This window comes from Rhinichthys klamathensis, unplaced genomic scaffold (genome assembly GCF_029890125.1).
Source record: "Rhinichthys klamathensis goyatoka isolate OS25496 unplaced genomic scaffold, OSU_Roscu_1.1 h1tg000021l_1, whole genome shotgun sequence".
In the NCBI taxonomy this organism is placed as follows: Eukaryota; Metazoa; Chordata; class Actinopteri; order Cypriniformes; family Leuciscidae; genus Rhinichthys; species Rhinichthys klamathensis.
In genome coordinates, this window is record NW_026606572.1 from 1,765,867 (window position 1) to 1,774,861 (window position 8,995).

Genomic DNA, 8,995 nt, shown 5'->3' on the forward strand with positions numbered 1-8,995 from the left:
GGAAGAGAGGAATATGTTAGACGCTGGATGTGGGTAATTTTTACATATCTGGTTTTAATATGTCTGATCTTAATACGTTTACAGTATTTATGATCACTTCTCTCATGTCTGGGCTTTGGTCCTCATTATCCCGGCACAGGCTTCACTGATTTAAAAGCCCAATCAGCATCCATTACATGGATGTCTTCAGAAGTGAGTAAATTTTTTTCTCTTTCTCTCTGTTCCTCTTTATTTTTCTTCTTTCTCCGATCATATCCCATCATGTGCTCAGTTCCAGCCATGAAATATCATATCTGAATCATCATCAGAAATGGGGTAGAAGACCGTGGAGACATCTCTCTGTATTAGAAACACCTGTTTTCCAAGTGGAACTCTAGTAATGACTGGATATGCAACTGAAGAGTGCATGATTTCATAATTTGGCACATCTCCATCTGTCTGGACATTTTTTCCAATAATTATGCGCATTTATTTGTCTAGTACTTAAAAATAAAAGCTCTGCCAAAATTTCAACTCTGCCTGTCCTCTGTAAAAATGAACCATGGCCTATCACACCCAGAATGGACAGGTAGGGCCTACATTTAGGAAATCTGAATATAGATAGAGATTTCATTCATATTTACATTGCTATGTTAGCCTACATCAAAGATCTAGGATATCTGTGTTGTTTTAAGAAAATAAACCTGAATTGCTTGTATTCTCTTTCGTTTAACACATTTTTACTATTAGTATTTAATCATTCATTTTGGCAAGATATTGACCTTTAACAAATGTTATGCCATTCCATCAGCCTGATAGAAATCAGAACGAGTGCAGACAATTCAGTCTGAAAGAATTAAAAAGGGTGATGAAAAGATGTTTAATTGGGAAAATGGAAGTGTCCGCACAGGCAGCTGGTTTGAAGTATGGCCATGTAAGATACGATTTCTGGTAAACTATTGCCCTCTTGTGTTTCTCTTCCACATGATTCAACCAGCACTAAAGTTGTTATTTCTGTAAATAACTGATGTAATACCTTTATGTCGGAGTTACAGCACTCTTATAGGCTACAAACATGTGAATTTTTGTTTACTCATTGCAGAGTAATGCATTTCACTCACACACATGTAGTATCTAACACTCAGTAACCTATCTGTTATCTGTCTCTTTGACAGTGCTGTAAATAAATAGATGCTTTTTTCAATTTCTTGCTCGCTCTGCTTTGCTTAGATTAGCTTTTATTTTCCGATCATTTTCTACTCATGTCTTCCGCCTCACCGCCTGCAGACTTTGTAGATACTCAAACAAATGTTGGAGACCTTTATCCAATCAGATTTTATTGCGTGACTTTTACAAGTAAAATGTGTCGATAAGCTTCACCCCTTCAGGATCTCCAGCGAATCCCTCTACTACAGTACAAATACTAGAATCTAATTTCAGATTGTCAGATTTATTAACCAATCAAATTGTTTTATTTTGCACCTGGTGGGTGTCTTTCCAGGGCCTCTAGCGGGCCTTGGCTTATGCAATCACGCATTAGGTGAGGTACGTAATTGAGTCAACAGGGGAGATTCCTTGATTGTGCAAATTTTCACTTCATTTTGATCGGTAGGCTAAGTGTTTCTCTAGTTGTCTTATAAATTTACTTGAGGGGAAACAAGGCTGGCTTAAGCATTCAGACGCAGAGTCCAGTCATGTTTTTGTTTGTGGCTTTTTGACATCTTTAAAATGTCAAAGTTGACTGTGACTTAAGTTCACACTGTCAATTTTTGGGATTTGCAACTGCATTTACTTACAGGTGTCTCGAATTATCCCGTTCACACAACAACTTACAGCAGAGTCTCGAATAGGCCTACTGTCTGTAGGCCTATACTGTATTGAACATAGGCTACAACTCAAGCCCGTATTCTCTTTCCAGTAACCATAGCGACAGTGACTGAAGTAATATCAAAGATGGCGACGTGCCGACGTCCGTAAAATTGAAAAGTCATCACTTTTGACATGACAAGAGTCCAATAGAGAGCCTAAGTCCCTCCCCTCCGCTTCCGGCTCATGGCACCTTATATCGGAAAAAATATTGTAACGTCGTGCACTTTCCCAGAGAAACAGACAGGAGACGAAGATCCGGTTTACAAACACCAAACGGCTTGGAAGGTTTATTTCCTGAACGTGTACAGCCTAACACGGGAATCAGGAGGTGTCCTAGCTGTCCCCAAAAACGACATGAACGCCCAAAAAGAGATGTAACGTCAGACTGACTTTCCTCTGTCCCGCTCACAGTCTTTCTCTCTCTCTCCGTCTTTAAGCCCCTCCCTCTTAACTATATCCCTCCCGGACACCTCCCCCCAACAGCAGGTGAATCAACAGAGAATAAACAGTGTCAGCGCCACATTGCCCCCTCCTCAGGTTTCCTCGTCCCCGAGGAAGGTGAAATCCATGAAATGCCGGGGCATCCGAAGTGCCTCTCGGGGCCGAAGCCGTGATCCAGTCCTTGCTCTTGGGGTCTGCTGCGGCCCACTGGCAGGTAGCCCTTGCCTCGAGGGAGTAGTTGGCCGATACCCCACCTCCGGGGTGATACGACGGCCTCCACTGCGATGTCTGCCACTTGAACGATGATCAGGGCTCACAGTGCGATCTTCAGGCGCCCCCAACCCAGACCGACCCAGAAGAACTCCAGACCCTCCCGGCGCTGCGTCTCCAGCTCCTCCGAGAGTATCCAGAGTGCCCCCAGGAGCCTGGGTCAAAGGGTCACCCTCTTCACAGCCCGCTGAGGTTTCCCACCCCTTGTCCGACGCTGCGTCTCCAGCTCCTCCGTCCGCAGGGTGGGTCGCCCCAGTGGTCTGCCATTGTCCTCTGTTCTTGAAGGGTTGCCGTTCTCCCCCATATGGTGCCATCCTGTCCCGGTGTAACACCACAGCCTGTCCCCCAGGCCTCTTCCGAACACGATAAACAGACTCTCCAAGCCTCTTCACAACGTAACAGGGTCCTACCCAGGCACAATCCAGCTTAGGTGAACGTCCCTTTTTCCTCTTCGGACTATAGATCCACACCAGCTCTCCATCATTAAAATCACGTCCCGTACAATGATGGTCATATGCCCGTTTTTGCCGTATACCCGCCTGTAAAGCCTGACGACGAGCAAACTCATGGGCTGACTGCAGCCGGTCCTGTAGCTGATGGGCATACTCCAATCCGGGCGGAGCCTTTGGTGCATCTGGCGGTTGACCCATCAACAGGGAGGACGGGGTTCGCAATTCCCTGCCCAGCATGAGGAGAGCTGGCGTACATCCAGTGGTCTCCTGCACCGCACTCCGACTTGCAAGCAGGACCATCGGCAACTGAAGATCCCAGTCCTTTTGATCCTGGCTCACACACTGGGCTAGCTGGGTGGCCAGTGTTCGATTGTACCTCTCTACTAACCCTTCACTCTGGGGGTGTAGGGGAGTTGTCCTTGTCTTCCGGATGCCCAACTGCCGGCAAAACTCAGAGAACACATGGGACTCAAAGTTCCTTCCCTGATCAGTATGCATCTCAGAGGGAACCCCAAAGCGAGCAAACAGACCTTCCAACAGGACATCCACCACTGTCCTCGCCTCCTGGTTGGGAACAGCATAGGCCTCTGGCCATTTTGTAAAGTAGTCCATCGCGACTACCACAAACCGATTACCTCGAGGGGTCTGTGGAAAAGGTCCTAGTACATCTACGGCCACACGATCCATTGGACAGCCAACCAGCCGTTGTTGTAGCGGAGCATGAGATCGGCCCGCTGGGCCTTTTTTAGCAGTGCAGGCATCACACCGACGACAGAATGACTCCACATCCCTACGGCAGGTGTGCCAATAGAACTCTTGCCGAACTCGTTTTAATGTTTTGTTTACTCCAAAATGTCCTACCCCCGGTTGTCCATGCATTGCTTCCAGAACCAAGCGGTGAAAAGACTTAGGCACTACTGTCTGCCACCTGGTTACACCTGTCACAGGTTCCACGAATCCTCTCTGCAACAATCCCAAATTCAATGCCAGGCCATTCCGCATGGACCACAGCCCCCTCACCACTGGTCCAAAAGCCATGACCTCTTCCCACGTAGGCCTCTTCCCGGCTTCCACCCAGTCGATGATTACCTGGAGCTCGGGGTCCTTGTGCTGCTCAGCGGCCCATGCTACATTTGAATCAGGCAGCACTGCACACCAAGACGCCTGCATCCCCATCTCCGGGGTCATGTCAGCCGGTTCCTGCATCACATATCCAGCCAGTCGCTCACATTGTGGGCAGGATGCCATACAGGTACGCCTTGACAACCCGTCCGCATTCTGGTGACTTTCCCCCTTGCGATGCTGAATGGTGAATTGAAACTCCTGCAGGCGTTCTATCCACCGTGCCACCTGTCCCTCTGGCTCCCGGAAAGACAACAACCAATGTAGGGAAGCATGATCTGTTCGGATCACAAAATGAAGACCGTAGAGGTGATGCCTGAAATGGCTGACTGCCTCCACCACGGCTAAGAGTTCTCGTCGGGTCACACAGTAATTACGCTCTGCCCTGTTGAAGGCCCGACTGTAGTAGGCAATCACCCTTTCTCCCTTTTCCCCCTCCTGGGAGAGAACCGCACCCAGACCTACATTGCTGGCATCTGTGTCCAGGATGAATGGCAATCTAGGGTCTGGAGCGGCCAAGACCGGCGTATGACACAAAGCCTCCTTCAGGCTTTCAAAAGCCTGCTGCTGTTCTTGCCCCCACTGGAACCGCTGTGATTTCTTTGTCAACTCATGGAGGGGAGCAGCAACAGTGGCGAACCCAGGGACGAATTTCCGATAATACGACGCTAATCCTAGGAAAGCCCGTAATTGCCTAAGGCTGCACGGAACCGGCCAATCGCGAACAGCTACCGTCTTCTGCTCATCAGTGGCCACCCCTGCCTCGCTCACATAGTGGCCCAAGAAGGTCACGGCTCTCTGCATCAGCTGGCACTTTTCTGGGTGCAATTTCAGACCAGCCTGGGCTATTCTGGTCATGACAAGGTCGAGAGCACTCAGGGCTGATTCAAAGTCTTTTCCATGGACTAAAATGTCATCCAAATAGACCAGGCACACTTCTCTCGGAATACCCTGGAGCACCCGCTCCATCAGCCGCTCAAAGGTTGCCGGAGCGTTGCAAAGACCAAAGGGCATGGTCTTGAATTGCCAGAGGCCTGTCCCTGTTGTGAAGGCAGTCTTCGGTCTCGCGTTAGCACTGAGAGGGACCTGCCAATACCCGCTACGCAGATCTAGCGAAGAGAACCACCTGGACCCAGCGATCCGATCCAAAGACTCATCAACCCGCGGAAGTGGGTAGGAGTCCTTGACAGTCACCTCATTCAGGCGTCTGAAGTCAACACAGAAACGCCAGCCACCGTCCTTCTTAGGGACCAATACCACTGGCGAGGCCCACGGGCTTTCTGATGGCTCTATAATTCCCGAAGCTTTCATCTCTTCTAGGCAGTGATCTGCGGCTGACTGCCTTGTGGGGGGTAACCGTCGCGCACGTTGCCGGATGGGGGGTGCATTTCCTGTGTTTATACAATGCTGTACCAACTTTGTCTGCCCGACATCACTGGCTGAGGCGGCAAAGAGGTTATCATGGCGTTCCATCACCCGCCATAATTTCTGCTTCTGGAGTTCCACCAAACCCTCACTACTTCTCTCCCAAACAGCTCTTGCCGCTTGCATCAAAACTGGGCTCCTCCCAACTTGACTGCAGTTCCCACTATCAGAGACGACTGGTGGTGGAACGGTGGAAAGCCCAACCGCAGAGCCAGACAATGGTGTCTCCACAGACTGTAACGTAGGTGCCAAAATGGAAGAGTTTGGACCTGGGACCCCCTGGGCTTGTGAGCTAGGATTCAGACGTCCCACATAGCGCGACTGAGGACCCGGCCAAATAGAATTAAAGTGAATTGGAGCCGAACATTTTCCAGCTAGCGTTAGGGTCGCTGACTTCAAGTCCAAAACCGCAGCTGCCTGGTGTAGGAAATCGATACCCAGGAGACAATATTCCGGAATCTCAGCGGCCCAAACCCACATAACTGTACTGTGTCCCTCCACACAGATTTCTGCCTCACAACGGCCCATCAAAGTTGCTTTCTCACCCATGACAGTGACTAGGGGAAAACGAGCGGTCTGAAGGACCCTCCTTGTCAAGAATTTAGGATGAATAATGGTGACTGTAGAGCTAGTATCCAACAAGGCACGCACCAGATGTCCATCCACTTTGGCCTCTATTCGGCAGCACTCTACTGGACTAACCAAAGCTACAGACGATCCACAGGGAGGTTCTGAAATGGTTGATGGGCCAAGAGCACCTCCCTCTACTCCAGCCCCTGTCCATTTCCCGACGACGGATTGGACACAGCCACATCCAGGGGCGCACATTCCCGGCGCAAATGAGCTGTTTTTCCACAGCGCCAACAAACCACAAGCTCCCTCTGGGACGTATTCGCCTTAACAGTTTGTAACTGAGTCTGCTCCCCGGAGCATGCAGCAAAAACCCTGGGGCGGCCAACATTATTGTTGCTTAACTTTCCGCTTAGCCGTTCATCCAATATCCCCTCTATAACCTGCGCTTGATCAAGGGCTTCGTCGAAGTTAGATGGCTGAGCTATTCGTACTTGCTGCCGTAACCGATCTGGGGTCAATCCCCGTACAAACGCGTCCAGAACCAATGCATCCCTCACGCTTTCGCTGAATGTTGGGTAGCTGCGATGGGCTAAGTGTCGCAGGTCAGCCATAAACACACCCAAGGGCTCTTTTGGTTGACGGATACGCTCCTGAAACTGCTGCCGTAAGGCCATCGGGGGTGTAGTGTCCCCAAAGCGGCGAGACAAAGCCTGATGCAACGCGTGAACACTATACACCTGACTTCCCTGGACATCCAGCAGTACCTGTTGTGCATCGCCATCTAAAGCCGCTGCGAGTTGGCCCACTCTCTCAGCTTCATCCCAGCCATTAGCCCCGGCCACCAGCTCAAACTTCTTCCGGAACGCCTCATAAGAAGAATGACCATCATAGCGCCCCAATTTCAGACAGCTACGGGTTTTACTAGACCCCCGGTCAGACATGAGTGTGACGGACTGCATTGGCCAGTTAGAAAAGGAGCAGCCGGTGGGTATGGGTTCTCTGGCTGGAGACTCTAAGGGCCAGCGGGGAGAGGTAGCCGATAAGGTCGGACACATGCCCCACGCTGGATGTGTTTCCATTGTTTGTCTCATATTACTCATCATTGGTAATTCAGAGTGCTTGTGGACACAGCTCATTTGGTTGGGGGAGTTATATGGCAGTGCAGTTGGCCACTGAACGTTGTAAGAGGGGGCGATTGAATAAGGTGTATTAATCTGTTCTGGTAAAACAAACGGATTAGCTCGGCTGCCAACGGAGCTGTACATCTCGCCAAAAAGCCCCTCTTTGACATGCATATGGCTCGTTTGGGGATGATTATAACTTTAGCTTGAATCTCCAGGACAGAAAGAAAAGGTTTCATCCGCTTTGCCCCATGTACAGCGTCTCTGTTTACCAGCGTTTCTCTCCGCGATCCGCGTTCCATACCGGATGTTATGATCCTCGCTGATTTCCGGGTCCGGGTCAGCCGACCGGCAGCGCCCGCGACCTCCCGCGATCGGAGTGCTCGCGATGCAGTCATGTTCACCAAAAGCACGAGACATGCTAAAACAGGACGCATGGGGCTGTGGTCTAGCTTTAAGGGAATATTCTTGATCACATTCGTTCAGCAAAAGCGGCAGAAAAGGATTATTGGGCGATAGCGCGGCAATCAGCACATTTGTTCCCTCTCGTGCTTGATCTCCCTCGGGATTGCGCTCATCCCGCCCATGCCGGGGCTCTCCCTTGCTTTGCTCTAACTTCCCAAAAAGAGATGTAACGTCAGACTGACTTTCCTCTGTCCCGCTCACAGTCTTTCTCTCTCTCTCCGTCCTTAAGCCCCTCCCTCTTAACTATATCCCTCCCGGACACCTCCCCCCAACAGCAGGTGAATCAACAGAGAATAAACAGTGTCAGCGCCACAATATCTATGGTAGTCAATGCCGAGAGACAACTTATCTTTTTATTCCGTCTGAACTGTGCCGTGAATTACACATATGATGTTTGTCAATTTAAAAGATAATTATGAAAGTCAAGAAAGTCGAGGTTTGTCATAAAAGAGAAGAGTAACATTTAGTCTTATGTGAAAATCGCTCAATGAACTACATCTCCCGGGAAGCGAAACAACGAGCAAGATCCGTTGTTTGTATGTGTGCAGTCTGGTACAAAACACTCAGGTATGACGGCGTAACGTTATATACGATTATAACGTAAGACTATAGAAAACATGACAGACGTTAGCTTCAGTAAAGTTAGCTTCATTCATTGAGAGAAAATGTGCGCCTTTTGGGTTTGTAGTCTTTGTAATTACGTATTTACACAGTCTTATACCTCAACAGTTTTACATCAAACTGCGACTTTCTTGACTTTAAAATGTATCTTTTAAATTGACAAACATCATATGTGTAATTCAGGGCACAATTCAAAGGAGATCAAAATATTTGGTGTCTCTCACCATTGACTACCATACAATTTTTTCCGAAATAAGGTCCCATGGTGGTCGACCGGAAGGGGAGGGACTTAGTCTCGATCGCCCCCCCGGTGGCCGGCCCTAGTATAGGTCATAAACCCCGCCTCCCCATGTTATTCAACGGCACGTGAAACCAACTAAACAATTAAATTACACTTCAAATATCGTATTTCCAAATATGGTTTCTGTCATTTACTGTAGTTTCTATCACGCTGATGTAATTTCAAGTGTTTGTTTTTAAAATAAGTTTGTTTTTAGTTAGTTATTTGATGCGGTGGTGTGACGTCATGATTGACAGCTGTGATTGACAGGTTCTCTGAGCGAAGTAGTCACTGAAGCACCAACAGACTTTTTTTCGGGATCTTCGGAGGACTGAGGAGATTGGAGCTTTAAATTTAATATCTAAATTTCTATAATT